Genomic DNA, 15,889 nt, shown 5'->3' with positions numbered 1-15,889 from the left:
ATAGGTCACTTTTTGCTCTGAGCAGCATCTGCTCTGTGGATTTTCAGTGGATTTTCACATCTGTAATTATTAGCTCAGTATTTGGAAACTGGGAAATCTTCCTGACTTTCCCCCCCCCCCCCAAGTTCTGAATTTCCCCTAATGTTTATGTATATCTGTGTTAAGATTTTTGGGGACTCGGTGTCGAGTTGGTTGCAAACTTTAATAGAGAATTTTACATTCCTCTTTTTTTTCTAGCCATTGGATGTACTCACTTTTTAAAAATCTTCTCTGTGTGTATGTATTTATAGCCATAATTTATATTCCACTGGAATATAAATGTAAAATGGAGCAAGGGCACATTGGGAGAGGACTAAGTAGCATTTCTTAGCTGGCACTGTGGAAAGGAGTAAATTACTCTTCAATATTAGACATTAATCTGTCTAATTGCTGCCTGAGTTTTCTACAGATGTTTCAGAGTGAGCTAATAAAATGTGCCCTGACACAAATGTTTTTATACAAACAAATATAATTGAGAGTTAGAGAGAGGGGGTGTTGCTAATAATATTGAAATTCATTCCTTATCTTCCTCTCTTTTAATTACTTCAGGGGTGTAGTTATTTTAATTTGGCTTACATAAATGAAGCTAAGTGTTCAACTTTACTGCCAGGATAGAATGAGTGCTTAAAGCACGTGGAGTTTGGAGCAAAAACAGCCCGTGAAGGATTTTTTTTCCTGAACCTGCTGGCAGATCTTATTTATTAATTGTTGCAATAGAGTCATATAATATTAATTTTGTCACAGTAATAACTTTCTGGGAGGATTTCAAGTTAGGGATCTAATTCTGTACTGTCAAGTGACCCAGAATTAACACTGAATCTGGATTATATTTTTGCATATTGATGCATTATTCAAACCTATGCAGGGAAAGTGTAATTCTGGGTATAGTTCATAGGTGGTATCCTGTGAACCAGGTCTGCACAAATTTGACAGGAGGAGAAATTCAGAAGTTTGGTTTTCTGTAGGTGTTGGTGCTGTGGCAGAGCTGCTGCATGGAAGAATCACTTCTTTTATAAGAATAACTATTTTTATTACATTAATATTATCTTAAACAATTTTTTATTAAGAATCACTTGGGCAGAGATAGTATTCCAATCCTCTGTAGCAGTTCCTCTGTCTCCATCCCTGTGCTGTTCCAAGGAATCCAACTCCAAGGAATCCAGTGGAATCCAACTCCTGGATCAGTGTACATGGAGCTGGACCCTTTCCCAGCTCACCTTAGGCATGACTGGAACATCAAACATCTTGTATTACTCTTCTAAAGATGATATTCCCCATTAAAAACGTGTTTGGGGTAGGATTGCTGTCCTGGAGTGGTGACAAAGTGCAGCTGCAGATGGATGGAGATGGTTTCCTGCAGATTCCAACAGTTCAGTTGTGTGTGAAGGGAAAGTGGCACCTTTAAAAACCTTTAAAAACCAGAAAGTGTGAGGAATGTGTTGCATTCCAGCAGTAACTGCTCTGAACTGAACAGGCTGGTGGAGTCTGGAGGAAAGATGCTCTCACATGAAAGAAATTGTGGTTTAAAGCTCCCAGTGTGTCCCACTGGAGCCTTTTAGAGCTGTTTTAAATGGTGCTTTTCCCACCCAGATCATGTCTGTGGGGAGGGGTTTGGAGGGGGGTCATGGAAGAGTCTGGAATGGTACTGGGATGTTGTTTTATCCAGGTCTCAGGGAGCATCTCATTTCCATGTTAATCTTCAGCATTTGGGATCTCTCAATAAGGAAATCACCATTAAGAGAGAGCACAGAAAACATACCATGTAACTGCAATCTGGATTAGAGAATATATCCTTGGACATATTCAAAGTAAGGCAACTGGAGGAAAAGCAACACAAGAGATGAACAGACTGGGGCTGTTTCAGAGCAAACATCTCCATCCCTTCCCTTCCCTTCAGCTCAAGCACTGGTGAGATGGCAAACAATTATTGCCTGAGAAGGCAAAGCATGGCTGGAATAACAAGCAGCAGTTTTTGCTCCAAAATCGTTTTCTTTGCCCAGCCCATGCAAATTAACACATTAAACCCCACCCGATTGTTCTCGGTTTTAAATTCAAGTGCAAACTACTGGTCAAAGTCTCGATCAGATTTTAATTAATCAGTGAGTAACAGGAGAATTAATCTTTGCAAATCCCACAAATGTCTCACTGTGTGATTTTCAACATGACTTGACATAGGGTAGAGGAAGAAACTGAATTTGGGAAGGAGAGTTGGGAGAGGTTTTCCCAAGATTTGCAGCCATTCAGAAGCAACTTTAGCTTGGGCAGGGTTTGTGTCCTGGGACAGCCAGTGGGAGATGGCAGAGTCAGAGGAGGGCCCCAAAAATGTGGGATGGGTAGGGCTGAGGTCTTTATGGTGTTTTTCTGTCATCTGACCAGGCCCAGAAGCCCACACTGGGGGGGTTTGACATCATTATGTGCACCATTTGCACTGGTTTTATTTGGGTGTGGCTGTGATTTCCTGCCTGTCCTGTTCAATATTACCTTGTCCTTGCTGTGGGATTCCTGAGGAAGAATTTTTCCCTGTAAAGCTCTAAAGCTTGTTATAAGCATTCAGCCTATATGATAGTTTGAGTAGTCCTGGACTGCAAAGGGAACTGGAATACCTGTGGTGGAGCATCAAAGCAGAGGTTTGGAGAGGAAGGGCAATTAAAAACGGGAAGAGGAATAAGGACTGGAATGAAGCAGGAGCTGTGGTTGAGGAAGGTTGTTTAAATCACCCTCCTATCTTATTTGTGTTTTTTTCTTTAGATAAAAAAGTTAATCTGAGTTTCCCATGACCATTGAATGGCAGAGAGGAAAACCCAAATGCTGAAATGTTGTTCCAAAATCCCCATCCCTGGAAGTGTCCAAGGCCAGGTTGGACAGGGTTTGGAGCAACCTGGGCTGGTGGAAGGTGAACCTGCCCATGGCAGGGGGTTGGATTGAGATGAGCTTTAAAGTCCCTTCCAACCCAAGCCAGTCTATAGTTTTATGATTCTAAAAGTAAGTGAAACTTAAAACTTTTTTTTGTAGGTAAGTGCCATAATTTAAAAATCAAATGCCAGCTACCAATTGTGAATTTTTAATGTTGTTTTTACTCTCCAGTAGTTACACATATAGGGATAGATTGACTGCTCGGTTACAACTTTAAATTCTAGTTTTTGAACTTTTTAAAAATGATTTGTTACCTGGTTTGTTACTCAATATCTATTTATATTGTGCATTTTTCTTTGCTGAGGACTGCTGTGGTGGAGTGGTATTTAGGAATATCCCTTGACCTGTGCTTTAGCAATATTTTAGCCTGTGGAAATGTTTCATCTTTCCCCTTTAAATATGGAGTGAGCTCCAGAAAGCCTCTTTATTCTCCTACAAGTGGAATGATCCTCGCTTTCCTTGAGTAGCACAGGGGCTACAGTGAACCCTCACTATTTGTGCCAGTGTATATTAGTGTATTAAAAGTAATTATTGCACATAAAGTCACTCATGAGCAGAGTAACCTCTTAGCAGGAGGGACCTCAGCTTGACACTGAAGGTGTAATTTTAGGTTCAGTGTTGACTCAGTTGGGACTTTCTTATTTTTCCCTTTTTTTTCCCTGCTCATTGTTGCTGTGTGGATCTCTCCTGAGAGGGGCTGGGAGAGCAGGGGAGGAAATGAACTTCCTATACCCGGAAAAGCAAAGGCAAACACAGGCTATCAGCCCTGCAGGGTGAGCTCACCGGGACAGGGAGGGCTTTTCTTTCTGCAACCTTCATCTGTTATAATCTTAACTGCCCGGGCCCTGTAGAAGAGAGAAATGATTTTCAGCTGGCAGTTTTCCTGTGCTTTTCCTTATTGTTTTAATGGTTTCACCTGAAAGGAATTTTTGATGAGATCTGTATCAGTTGCTGTGAAGGGGCATTGTAGTGGCTCAGTGGTTTGGTTAATGTAAAATGACTTGACTTACAAATAAACCGGAGCAAGAAATTTTCCTGGGAGACACTTTTATGCCTTTTCTGTCGTTTTGTGGAACTTTCAATGCTTAATTGATTTAGAAAAATTTGTGTTTTAAGTGAAACGTGGTGGCAGAGTTACCTTTTGGTTGGTTTTCTTTGAAAAAACATCAAATTGCTCACAACCCATCAGTGCCTGTGGGAATCTCATCTCCAGGGAGCTCTGGCAGTGCCCAGGGCACTGTGTTGTCCCTCAAGGGTTGCTTTGTGATGTTCCCATTCCAGGTGGTGTTTGAGGCATGGCAGGCACCACCAAGGCTACACACTGTGTAAGGGAGGAGTATCTTGCTTGCTTTAGGAGTAAAGGAGAGAATACAGTGCTTTTACCAGGGGAGAATGAGGTTGTTACTGAGAATCAGTGAAAACTCAGTGTGAGTATCTGAATGTCTCCTGATGGAGGCAGCTTTTAAACTTAATTGATTTTTTTTAATTTTTAAATGAAGACCTACGTTATCAAAATGATAACAGGGGGCTGAAATATCAGTTTTAATTACCTGAAGTCCTAACACTTCACTGCTTTAACTTGACTTGAAAATGGGAAGTTGGTTGAATTCTGCAGCGCGGCCGTTGGGACAGCGGGTTCTGTGGGCAGGGTTTTGGGTGGAGAACAGGTGTTTTGCCTCTTTATATCTTCTAAAAGAAATGCATTAGTTCCTTCTGGGGAAATGGAAAATTATCCCAGCAAATGGAACCTGTTCAGTGTGGCTCGTGGGTTCAGGAGGATGGAGTCACGTGGTGGTACCTCCGTATCCGTGTGTTGCTTTGCCCCGGGTGAAGTCACCCTTTGTGCTGCTCAGATGGATAAATCCAGGAAGGGTGGGTTTTGTAGAGGGAATTCTTGCTTTCTGAGCCACGTGAAGTCTTGGAGGGGCCAGCAAATCCTGGAGGAGAGGACCCAGTTGACATAACCCACTTGGATTTTCGACGGTTTCATCCAAAGTTTTTCACCCAAAGACATTTTAGAAAACTGAGTGGGCACAGCATGAGAGAGCCTTGTCACAACGAGGGATGGGCTAAGGTGGAAATGAGGAGAGAAATAAATGCTCAGCTGTCACGGCAGAGGGATGTCACCTGGAGAATTTGGCACCAGGCCCTGTAGGATCCTGCTAATTAATGGGCTCAAACATGAAGAAGGCTGGAGGTGATGCAGATTTAGTGCAGTCAAACCAAGGGATGGCTGAAGAGTTGCAGAAGGGCCTTAAGTCTTTAATTACTGATTAATAACAGTGAATGAAATGCAACCTAGATAAATGTAAGTGCTGCATGTGCTGGAAAAACACATGCAAGTTATAGAAAATTATGGTTTTAAAGTGACTGTTACTGCTCAGTGGAGAATCTTGGGATTATGACTCGTAGAGCCATGGAAACATCAGCTCAGAGCTTGGCAGCTTTAAAATCTAAACAAAGCAAAGGAATCTCGGTGAGAAATGTTGGGGATTAATAGGCAAGAAGTAGTGAATAACTCAAAGCATCGTGGAGATTTGGGGAATGGCCACGTCCTGAAGGCTGTGAGGGTTGGTTGGCTCATTTTCCAGAAGGAATTTTAGAGCTGGAGAATACTTAGAGCAGGAGAAGGTTGATCAGAGAGGTGGAATGACTTAGGTGGAAGAGGAGTGACGGAGTAGAGAGGAATTATGGAGATGTGTTTTAAAACCAGAGTAAACAAAGTGCAAATTTGAGGTGAAATGTAGGCACACACCACGTGTATCTCTCAGAATGATGCAATGCACCCTTTAAATCACTGCTGAAAGTAAGGTTGTGCCACTTTTCTTGGTGTTTTTTTTTTTAGTATCTGTCTCCTGTTCTTGCCTTGGCTCCATTCCTGGGAGGTGCCCCTGAGCTGGGGAGCTGCTTCACTCGTGGGTTGAGGAGGGATTTGTTCTTGGGTCTTGTGATCTCGAAAGGTTAACGTGTTAAATGAACACATCACACAGCTGGGCACTGGGGATTGGGAATATTGCTTTAATAGCCAGGGCCCAAAAGCCAACAACAGAGTCCTTCCTCCTTCTCCTTCCCTGTGTGTGTTTATACAACATAAAAGCTCTCTGTGGTAGCTGAGGAAATATGCCTTTTTTTGGACTTGTGTTGAGACTGTTCTGAAGTGCTTTCTGCAGTATTGTTTGCATTATTTTGCTTTAAAAGCAGTAAACTTTGGAAAATGTGATATCCATACTCGATTTAGATTTAAGATAATTCAGTCTAGCTACAACACTGCGAACATTAAACCATTTTTCGTGTTTCAGACTCGTTCTTGTTAAAGAAAAAAGCCTTCCTGATATGGCTGGTGATAGAGCCCCAGCAATTGCTGTATTTGCTGTAACACATCTTGATGTCAGAAATGTTTTCCTGCAGAATTCGCCTGAGGAAATTTTGAGGCCATTGTTTCTTCATAGACATTGTTCCAGAGCGTAATAAAGGTGAATCAGAGACTTTGGCTTTGTGAGCTGGAGCCAGGGGTGAGACTGTGCTGCTGTTTAGGGCTAAGACCAAAGTGGGAATTTAACCAAAGCCCTGAATTCTTCCTGTTCTGGAATAAGAATTTGGGTGGAAGTGGGGTGTGTGTATTAGAGATGTGTGTGTGTAGATGTAGGATGCTGTGGAATGGGGAATTCTGCTCCACAAAGAGAATCTTTGCAGTCTTGGTAACACCTCTGTGCTGATCCTCCTTCCAGGGCATGAATAAGAGTAATGTTGGAGTAATGTCAGAGTTAGTGATGCTGCCACAGGAGGAGGAAGATGTAAGTAAGGGTAAGATTTGGGTCTCCTTGCTCTCACCAGCAAATCTACCTGCTGGCTTCAGAGAGAAAAGGTGTGAGTGGGTGTGGGTTATTCCTTGACTGGTCCTCTCAGTTCAAGTATTCAGACACTCCAGGCTTCAGAAGAAGAGCAAACCAGGTTTTTTTGCTGTTCCTTGGTTTTTTTTTTTTCCTTGGTTGTGCACCCTCTTCAGTGCCAAGAAGTGGATAGGATTTGGGATTTGCCTCAATGAATGAGGACATGAATTATTGTTGATTATACGTAATATGCAGCCTCTCCACCTCTAGGAGGCATTTAGATTTCTTCCATATGACAGACTATAGGTAGTAGTTAAAAAATCAGATTGTTTTTATAGTTATGCAACTTTGTGAAGAAATCTCACCCTTCACTGCCAGAGTTTTATTAAAGTTAAATGGGGGAGGGTGTGAAGGCTTTGTCTCAAAACCAAACCAAGGCTGCAGTATCAGTCTGCTGTGTTATCTTTAATTTTCATGCACACTTTGTGATACTCCCTTGTCTCTGTCCATGAGTCATGGACAGAGCGCTTCCTGTCCCAAAATGAAGGATAGCACTGTCCCCAAGCATTCTGGGGCTGGAGTGACTCAGAAAAGCAGCAGAACTGCAGCATCACCAGCACCCACCTTCACTGGTGTGAAGCACTGGAGGGACCACGCAGAGGAGGAGGCAGGAGGGATGTGGGAGACAGAGCACAGCAAGTTGCAGGGCAGGTTTCTCAAATGCTGCTGTCCCAGCTGCTGGGGGGACTGGAGCACACCTGAGCCACAGGCAATGCTCCTGAGGCCAACGTGTGCTGGTTTATACTTGGGATAAGTTAAGAGGCTGCTTGGTATTCAGCCAGCTCCTTAAGCCGTGGTGATGCAGTTTGCAGGAGTCAACACTGAGAGGAACTCAGTCTGGGCTTTGGGAAGTGCCCAGCTCACTTTGCTTCTCTCCCTGTGAATATTTCCTGCCTGTTACTGTTTTATCTCCTCGTGGCTCGAGTCCTTTATGGCCCCATAACAGTTTGCTTAAAGATTAGCTCGTTTTTCCAGCTAAAAGAATCTCACTGAGCTTTCAGCTCTCACTGCACAAAGCAACCACACTTCTTCTTCTTACCAGCACTGTAACTCTTCATATCTCCATTTTTCCTGCCCAGTGCAGGATGAAACCCCCCCTGCCTGTTGCTGGCTGAGGAGGACAGGATGGAATGGAGCTCGAGTGTCCAACACTGGATTCTTTTGAAGCCTGTTACGTGCTGTAATTTTGCTGCTCGTACAATGGCTTCATTTATAACTTGTAATTTAAACACATTGTCTGAAGTAGTCAGGCCTATATTAAATATCACTTACATACATCATAAAAGATAAAAGTGTATAAATAAGCCCTTTCCTTCAAGTACTTATTCCTCTGTGTGTTCCCTTGTTGGAGGGTTTGAAGAAGTGACTTGAAGCGGAATATCCACTTCTGCCAAGTCCCAGTTTTCCTGCAAGGAATAGTTTGCCAGCTATCAAATAAATGACAGTCAAATAAAACAAAGTCTCACTTAAATCCCCCTTTCTTTGCTGTGTTTCACTCTGAGATCTGGTCTGTAGTGTTAGCACACTGTTAACAACACAAAAAACTCTTGTTCTTTTTATTCTGAGTGTGGATTCACAGATGAAAAATCCCTTGTTTTTTCTTTCTGTCTTCCCTCTGTTTCAACTCAAAGCCCAGGTTGTTTGTGGATGTTAAAACCTTCGTATTATTGATTTTGCTGAGCACAAGAAACGTTTGAGAAGGAACTGTGACTCCACAATATGTTTGATTGACTTTGTGTAGGGACACGTGCTTGTCCCTGAGAAACCCCTCAGTAGGATGTTACTTTTGTTTCATTCAACTGCAGATCATTCTGTCCTCTGGCAATATAAAACCAAATGAATTCAAATAAACCATTCAAGCTACTTGTAATATTTCTGTTAAAAACCCCCTCTCTCTCCTTTAAAGATTCCTTTCTCCCCCCTCCCATCTCGTTTCATTTTTCTAGGTTTTTTTTTTCTCTATCTGCACTTGCTTGTCTCTCCTGGTAATTGTTTTCATCTTCACATATTTCCACGTGGTGTATTTACAAAGGGGAAAGCAGGCTGGGAAGAAGGGTTGTGTTTGAGCACTTGCTGCAGTTCCTGAAGGAGCAGAGAAAAGGTTTTGACGTTCTTTGAAATTGGGTTTGTTCAGTAGGAGCTGGTTAAGGAGTTTTGGAGTGGGTATTTTATATCCTCGGGGTTTATTTTATATCCTCAGGGGTTATTTTACATCCTCAGAGGCTTCTGAGCTAAAGGAGCAGCACAGTGGCAGCTACTGAGGTGCTTCCTGGGGTTGGGAGCAAGTTCCCTGTGCACGTGTCCTTCCAGACAAAAGTTAAATGAGACAAACTTGGGAAAATCGAGCCCGGTTCTGGCAGGAATTAAAAAAAAATCAAAACCAAAAAGCAGATCAAACCCAAAAATAGAGCAGAGGGATGAGGGAATCTTTACCAGTCCATTCTGGAGCCATCTCCAGCCAGGCCCTGCCTGTTCCCAGCTGCTTCCCAGCCTCCTTCCTTACCTGTCTGACACAGCAGTGATGGTGGGGTGTGGACCCAGGGATGGAAATGTGAACCCTTGGGACAAAGCCACGATGCAGATGACGCTCCTGAATCTTAGAAATTTCATCCTTAAATTTGTCAGAAGCCCAGGATGGCTTGGGTTGGAAGGAACCTGGAAGATCATCTACTTCCAACCCCTCCCGTGGGCAGGAACGCCTTCCAGTCGAGCAGCTTGGGTTGCAGGTGTTTGAGCAGTGTTATTCTGTTCAGTTCTTGCTGAAATCCCTGGCAAAACTTGCAGCAGCGTTGGGAAGGTGGGAATAGGCTTGGGATGTTCCAAAGGGCTGCTGTGTTTGATGCCCTCTCACTGTCTGTGGCATGTGTGGGCCATGAAGACTCCTCTTCCAGGTATTGACATCTGTGAAAAGTCAGATAATTCCAATAATTCTCCTAACCCTGAATTACTCTGGAAGGAGAATATTTTTCTTGGTGCATTCTTCCCAGAACCCATCATTTTCTGGTCACATGGGCATGTTTGGGAGTTCAGCTGGTTAATAAATAACGACTGATCTGAGATAGAGCAGAGGGGGTGAACAGACAGGTTGTGCTCAGAGTTATTAAACACGGGCTGGAGTTCAGAGTTATTAAACATGGGATGGTAATTAACAGTCTGGAGGCACGAGAGAGGTGAGGGTTGGGGAGCACCAGGCACTTCAACAACAAACCAGCGACAGATCGCCGGGGAAAGGCGGTAAATAAATGAGTTTATATATTTTGATAAACGTCATTAAGATGCTGAAAAATGGGATCATCCATTAATGGTTGGGAACTGTTCGTTGAGGGGAAAATAATAGTGGGAGCTCCTTGTAATTTTCCTCTAAAACCAGGAGTCTGAGTTGGTAAGAGCAGAATGGGAATGTCATCTGGATTTAACACACAGGGCAGTTCCTTTTCTTCTTTTTTCTTTCTTTTTTTTTTTTAGGCACATGGGGTAAGCAAAAAAGTCTTGATTTAAAGCGTGGCCAATTTTCTGATTTTTATTTTTTTTTTTCCATAATCCCATTGATGTCTGGATGCTTTCCCATAGTTATTTAGAGTGATGATCATGAAGAAACTGTTGCCAACTTAGAATATGGTAGAGTGGATTCTTGCTTAATACTGTTGAAAATCAGCCAAGACCTATCTAATTCTGGACCCGAGTGCTGTGTTGGGTGGTTTTATTTGTGGAATTCTTGATTTATCAATGGTGTGTGTTCCTGTGTAATGAACTGTGTAAGTACAGTCATTATGTATGGTAACATATGATTCAAATCTTACTTTTAATTAGAGAATATGAGGTTAAGAAGACAAACTCTTTATCAAGATGGAAACATGAGACTTGTTTTCCAGATTAGTCCTCAGTCAAATTAGGTCAGTCCTATTTACATGACTGTAATTTAAAGAATATTGCCATTTTCTTGATCTTTGATTTGTTACATGACAGGCATCATTAAACCACATGTTTTGCTTAAAAACTGAATTTATGTAAGTTAGAACTGGAATAAAGACTATTTTTGTCAGTATGTATTTTGTTTCCAACATATATGTATGTGCAAAGAATTTAAACTGTGATGTGATTTGATTTTAGAATACCATCCAAGCTTACTCAATTTATCAGATGAATACCAGCTGGTGCATCTGACAGCCAAAACTAGAAAAATAACCTCATTTAAAGATGGAAATCCCTATTCATGAGACCATTTCAGAGCCTTTGCTTTCCAGCAGGACTGGTTGAGCAGCATGTTCTGATCACTGGGGTAGTTTTGGTTTTCAAAGACAGATGGTCATTGTGTTTAATGTCTGTGTATTAATGTTCTGTTGATAAAAGTTATGAGTAAGTTGTTAATTTCTCTGGGAAAATATAATTAAACTGTTGAGATCAGGGGACATGTGACCTGTGCTACGCTTGGTTCAGAGGCTTCAGACTCAATTAGCTTTGCAAAATTGCTGTGAATTTTTACCTGTTTGCTTCAGTTATGGGGAGAAAAGGTTCCTTTGTTTACAGTAAATAGAAAACTGGGGTTTTTTTCAGCCTCTTGGGAGCTTCTCAATCCTGATGTTCATTATTTTCAAATATAGGATGAGTGGTTCTCTATTTTCAAATATAGGATGAGTGGTTCTCTATTTTCAAATATAGGATGAGTGGTTCACTATTTTCAAATATAGGATGAGTGGTTCTCTATTTTCAAATATAGGATGGTTCAGCTTGAGAGATCTCAACAGACTCATTCCTGGGAAATCAAATGCTCTGGTTTCATTTCAGACCATCCCTCTTTCCAGCTCCAGTCAGGTTGCTCTGGGTGGAAGCTTTCCTGGTTTTGTTTCTCGACTCTTAAGGCTTTAAGTCTCTTTTTTCTGTCATGGATTTTAGCTTGACAGGAAAATACTGCAGCTGGAACATGTGCTGCTGTACCTGAAAGCATTAATTGGTTTTGTAGGCGGTTGTCTTCTGGGTTAGAGTGACAGGAAGGTGCTGAATTTTGACACCTGAAAGTGTTGACAGTACTGGGATTTTTTTCATGGACCATTCTTACCTGTTGCAATTATTTCTGTATTAATTAGGAGCCCTCCTTTTGGGCACTCACTCAGCTGGCTTCGATTTTATGCCTTTTTGGTGCCCTCATGCACTGGGATATTTAAAAATTGAGTTTAACTTGCAAACCATATCCTCATATATTTAACAGAATATAGGAAAAGCTCTTTTTAAGAAATAGTTGAAGGCAAATGTGATGTTACAGGGATGGTCAATGTGTGTCTTTTTGCTGTTTTACACTTTTTGGCTATTTTTAACACATTCTTCTGCAGAAGAACTCAGTAGTTATTGCCTCCACAGGTGTATAAGCAAGAAATTATTTGAGACCTCAGGCCTGCAGGTGACTGCTTTGTGTCTGAGCTGCTTGACTCCCTCCTCTCCTGAACGTGCTAAACCTTCATTCTTGTATTTCTTGAGTGTTTGCTCACTTGACTTGGTGTCATTATTCCTAACTTGTGCTTTTTGATAGCATTTCTTTGTTCTCTTATTAACTGGCAGCCCTGAGAAGTGAGATAGGATCACTGCATGAATTTATGGAATGTCTTACAGCTTTATATACAGAATTATTCATATAAGACCATTGGAGAAGTTGCTGTTACGGTTGTGAATCCCAAATAAAGCTGTCATTTACTTCTCAGCATCCTCTTGCAGTAGCATAAAAAAACCTCCCTGAAGTGGCTGAGCAATTATTCTGCTTTGCTTTAAACTTAAGGTGGCCTCAATTTCCTGGGATTTTTTTTGGTGTTTGTTTTTTTTGATGACAAATGAGAGGTGTCTGTATTTCCTTCTGTTTGCTGGTTCTCAAATGAGATTCTCTCAAGGCTGTTCCTTCCCAGCCCCTTCCTTGAGCAGCTCTGGGCACGAGGGCTTCACTCAACTGCTGTGAGGAGGGGAAAAGGTCCCAAATGCAGAGAGTTATCCAAAAACTTTTTCAAGTGGATGATTTCTGTTACAGTGGGTGAAGTTGAATAAAGTGGTGGATGCAGTGGGAAGGTAAACATGGTATAGGAACTGTGCAGTTGAATTGATATTTCTCTGGGCTGGGGATTGTTCCAAAGGAAAGAAATCAGCTGGATGCAAAGTCAGCAAAGGGATCTGGGGGTGAAGTGTTTTCCTGCTCTCCTGTGTCACATTCTGACATTCTCAGTGGGTTTTGTTCCTGGTTGTGCTGTCCCTGACATAAGTTACCTGATTCTGGTGTTAAAAGCAATCCTTAGATTGTTGGGTTTTTTTTATTATTGTGGAAGTTGGGAACGTTCCTGTTCCTCGGTCACGTTTGACATTTGCCAACCTGGATGGCAATTGGAAGTTGCTGGCTGGCAATTCCCAGTTGGATTTTATGGGCAGAAGTCCCAGCTGGCAGCAGTTGCCTTCTTCACTGATGGGCAGAGGCAGAAGGAGTCTGGAGCCCCAGGAAATGGTGCAGTTGGCAGGACAGGGACTGTTTGTGCCCGTGTTAACCCGATTCCCACCTTGAGTGGGGAGGAAACCAGCAGAGCAAAGTCCCTTCTGGGTTGGGAGGTGAGAGTTGAGATGCTCAAGGACTGTTCCCTTCTCCCTGCCAAGTCCAAGAGAACTTGGAAAAACAATGCTGATATAATAAAAAGAGCTAATTTTACTTTTTTGAAAGCTGTATGTTATGACTTGCAGCCATACCACGGGCCAGAGGTTTTTACCCCCCAAACTTGGAATATCTGCAGAAACCCTGGCTGAGTGTTGCTCGTGATTGAAACACACCAGTTGAGATTTATGTGTTTAATCAAGGGGGAATAATTCTAAAATTGATTCTCCCCTGCCCCCAAAACCGTTTGTGTATTAGTCTAAATGTATTTGTTGTGATACAACACGTCAGGATTTATAACTTTCATACAGTTCAATAGCGGAATTTCCAAATATAATTAGAGGGTTAAAGGCATTTAAAGAATAAAAGCACTTTAATGACATTCAGCTTTTATTGACAACCCACTAATATCTGCTGCATTCACATAAAGATTTCTAATGGAGTCCTGGGAGCAGATGAAAGCTCTGCTGTTGAAAAGCTCAGTGCAGATTCATCAGCTCCGCTCTGGGAATGCAGATGGGGAGCTCGGAGCTCCCCCAGCTCAGACCAGTGCTGCTCTTTGTTTTACAGGGGATCCCATTAAGAGCTGGAGGAAGGAGATAGATGGCAGCAGACTGAAACATTTATAAGCAGTTATTTTGAGTTATTAGGTGAATGTTTTCAGTTTTCCAAAAATTGTAACCTTGCTGCTTTTGAAAGAAAGAATTTCTCTTCTCTCTCTCACCTACCTGAGGTGTTTGCAGGTACCTGATTTGTGACCAGTTAAAAGAATTGTGGAGAAAGCTGAGTGTTATAAGATCCTTTTTGGCTTTTGTCTGTTTAGGATCTAAGAAATATTTTATTATTTTTTTTTGGAATCATAGAATCCTAGAATGGTTTGGATGGGAAGGGGCCTTCAAGACCATCCAGTCCCACCCCTTTCCACTATCCCAGGTTGCTCCAAACCCCGTCCAACCTGGCCTTGGACACTTCCAGGGATCCAGGGGCAGCCACAGCTTCTCTGAGAAATCTGTTCCAGGGCCTCTCCACCCTCCCAGGGGAGAATTTCTTCCCAATATCCCATCTAACCCTGCCCTCCTTCAGCTTAAAGCCATTCCCCCCTGTGCTGTCCCTCCAGGCCCTTGTGAAAAGTTCCCCTCCAGGGACTTCCTTTATGTGACAAAATATCTAATAAAAATGCTCTTTAATCAGAATGTGTTTGGGTTTATCCTCCGTGGGGGCTCAGTTAAAACAAGTTCCACCCCGTGCTCTTGTGCTCTCCGGGGTTGGACACTCAGCCAGGAATTTGGAGCTGGGTCTTTTTAGCAGTTCAGTTCCTACCAGAGGTGGATTCGGGGGCAGTCGGGTGATTTGGGGCACACCCAGGGCTTGGCAGGACCTGGGAAGGGAATTTGGAGAAGGACCATTCCTCCTGTCCCGGGGATCCCTGCCCAGGCTGTGGGATGAGCTGTGTTTCCAGCCCTCTCCCAGGGCATGGCTGTGCTGCTCGCTGGCTCCTCAGTTCTTTTTCCACAGAAGGGAAGAGTGGAAGGCAGGGAGGTAACTGGCAGCCCTGAGAAGTGAGATAGGATCACTGCATGAATTTATGGAATGTCTTACAGCTTTATATACAGAATTATTCATATAAGACCGTTGGAGAAGTTGCTGTTACGGTTGTGAATCCCAAATAAAACTGTCATTTACTTCTCAGCATCCTCTTGCAGTAGCATAAAAAAACCTCCCTGAAGTGGCTGAGCAATTATTCTGCTTTGCTTTAAACTTAAGGTGGCCTCAATTTCCTGGGATTTTTTTTTGGTGTTTGTTTGTTTGATGACAAATGAGAGGTGTCTGTATTTCCTTCTGTTTGCTGGTTCTCAAATGAGATTTCTGAAACAATGGATTGGTGGAGGCTGTAACACAATATCGTCAGCACAAATAAAACACAGGCTGGGAATAAAAAAGCTGCTCTGGTCTTTTTCAATAAGTTACAAGATACATTTCTCGTGGCTTTTTGTTGATGAACTTGTTCTGAGTATGTGATGACAGAGCAAAGGGCCAAGGACTGAACCCTTGATTTAGTGCTGGATCCCTCTTGGGAGTTGTGTTTATGTAAGGATTGAGTTTAAAAAAAAAACCCAGTGGGGAGGTTGCAGGGTTTTAGCAGGAGAACTTGCTGGGATGAAGGGAAATATTTGGAATTAACATACTGCTTGTTAAATAGTGCATTATATGATGTGTGTCCGAGGGAAATTTCTCTGCTTTTCTTCTCCTCCCGACTGAAAAGCGATGAGAGGGAAGAGGCAAGTGACTGAAATTAGTATTGATTCACAGATTGAAGAGCAGGAGCATTCACTTTTTAATTGTTAGGCTAAAGAGCAGGGGCTGCCTGGTGCTTCCACAGTGACACACTGGGAAATCCGTGGGTTTATTCCTGGGATGGGATGGTTGTAGC

The 15,889-nt window shown here is 42.4% G+C and overlaps 1 protein-coding gene across 2 annotated transcripts in view; it reads left to right on the top strand.

The window, feature by feature from the left end:
- Positions 1-15,889, top strand: part of TANC2 (tetratricopeptide repeat, ankyrin repeat and coiled-coil containing 2) — a 235,032-nt gene that overhangs the window by 15,534 nt on the left and 203,609 nt on the right. The gene's annotated exons all lie outside the window — the stretch shown is intronic.

This window comes from Pipra filicauda, unplaced genomic scaffold (genome assembly GCF_003945595.2).
Source record: "Pipra filicauda isolate LSUMZ 115617 unplaced genomic scaffold, ASM394559v2 scaffold193_size2426894_pilon, whole genome shotgun sequence".
NCBI lineage: Eukaryota > Metazoa > Chordata > Aves > Passeriformes > Pipridae > Pipra > Pipra filicauda.
Note: the sequence above shows the minus strand (reverse complement) of the source record. Positions and strands in the feature narration are given on the sequence as shown.